This window comes from Lemur catta, chromosome 6 (genome assembly GCF_020740605.2).
Source record: "Lemur catta isolate mLemCat1 chromosome 6, mLemCat1.pri, whole genome shotgun sequence".
In the NCBI taxonomy this organism is placed as follows: Eukaryota; Metazoa; Chordata; class Mammalia; order Primates; family Lemuridae; genus Lemur; species Lemur catta.
Window position 1 is genome coordinate 25,947,611 of NC_059133.1, and position 2,012 is coordinate 25,949,622.

At 42.9% G+C, this 2,012-nt stretch overlaps 1 non-coding gene across 1 annotated transcript; it reads left to right on the plus strand.

The window, feature by feature from the left end:
• The first annotated feature begins 1,496 nt into the window (after window positions 1-1,496).
• On the plus strand, window positions 1,497-1,661 carry LOC123640961. The gene has a single exon (XR_006736183.1). It is a non-coding gene; the product is annotated as a U1 spliceosomal RNA (small nuclear RNA).
• Window positions 1,662-2,012: the final 351 nt, after the last annotated feature.

The following is a 2,012-nucleotide window of genomic DNA, read 5'->3' on the forward strand; positions in this document are numbered from 1 at the left end:
ATTTACACTGTATTTGATATCTTGCTGTGGAACAAGATTGCCCCAAAATTTAGTAGCTTAAAACGACAAACATTTATTATCTTGCAGTTCATGAGGATCAAAAATCCAAGGGTTGCTTAGCGGGGTGTTTCTGGCTCAGAGTCTCTCCTGAGGTTACAGTCCAGATGTCATCTGGAGATCTGGATGGGGCCGGGGGTTCTGCTTCCAGAAGGCTCACAAGGCAGTTGCTTGCTGGTGTTGTCTGGAAGTCTCGGGTCCTTGCCATGTGGGCATGTCCACAGAGCTACCTGAGTGACCTCAACACATGGTAGCTGGTTTCTCCTAGAGTGAGTGCTCCAAGAGATGAGAGAGAGAGAGAGAGAGAGAGAGAGCGCATTTAACATGGAAGCTTCAATCTTTTTAGGGGGTTGGGCGGAAACATTTTTTTCTTTTTTGAGGCAGGATCTTGCTCTATTGCCCATTCTAGAGTGCAGTGGCATCATCATAGCTCACTGAAACCTCAAACTCCTGGGCTCAAACAATCCTTCTGCCTAAGCCTCCCAAGTAGCTGGAACGAAAGGTGTGCACCACCATGCTAATTTTTCTATTTTTTATAGAGACAGGGTCTTGCTATGTTACAAAGGCCAGTCTCAAACTCCTGGCCTAAAGCCATCCTCTGGGCTCAGCATCCCAAAGTGCTGGGATTATAGGCGTGAGCCACTCCACCAGGCCTGGGCAATTTTTTTTTTTTTATTGTGGTGAATATACATAACAAAATTTACCATTTAATTATTTTTAAGTGTACAATTCAGTGACATTAAGAACACTCACATTGTTGTGCAACCATCACCACTATCTTTTTTCAGTCCCTTTTCATCATCTCAAACAGAATCTCTGTATCCACTAAACAATAGCTCTCCATCCACCAAACTTCCAGCACCTGGTAACTTCTATTCTACTTTCTATCTTTAGGATTTGTTTACTCTAGGTACCTCTTAGAAGTGGAAGCATACAACATTTGTCCCTTTGTGTCTGGCTTACTTTACTTAGCATGTTTTCAAGATTCATTCATGTAGTAGCATGTGTCAGAATTTCATTCCTTTTTAAAGCTGAATAATATTTCATTGCATGTATATACCCCATTTTGTTTGTCCATCTGTCTGTTGATAGACATTTGGGTTGTTTCTACTTTTGCTGCAGTCATTTTACAGCCTAATGTGGAAGTGGCATCCCATCACCTCTACTGTCATCTATTCCCTGGAATAGATTACTGAGCAAGACTTAGTGACTTGCTAAGGATAGATGACAACAAGACACTAAACCTGGCACTCCCCACACTCCTGAGACAGGGAAGGACTGAAGTACCAAAGAATCTGTGGACATATTTCTAAAACAATAGCAAATGCCTAAGTTAAGTTTAGTAATTGCACAAATTCTTTCCATAGAGTGGGCTTGGTTATTATCCTTAATTTTCTAGATGGTTTTATAGAAAGCTGAGTTTAAGAATCTTTCTAGGGATACTTCCCTGGCAGGGGAGATACCAGGATCATGAAGGTGGGTTTCCCAGGGTGAGGCTCATCCATTGCACTCTGGGTGTGCTGACCCCTGCGATTTTCCCAAAGGACGGGAAACTCAGCTGCATAATTTATTGTAGTGGGGGATTGTGTTTGTGCTTTCCTCTGAAAAAAAAAAAAAAAAAAAAGAATCTTTCTAGGGACTACGACTAAAGTAGCCCCAACCACAGCATAGTGCTGAAAATGGGCAAAACACAAAAGTGACAGGCCTCATGAATATTACCCTAACACAGCTTATTTTGGTACATCTGGTATTGTAGACACAAACCCGTGTCTACACTGCTCTTGGGCCCAGGTTTCCCAGCAGGAGGAGTGAGAACAGACTGGCCTCGTGTGTTGTTCTCCTGAATGTCGTGGGTGTCGGTTTGGTGGTGGCAGTGGCTGTGGCATATGTATTTAGAGCATATTCGGCATCACTCCTGTTGAAGTCTGTCTTTACACGGAGTTGACAGAAGGCTC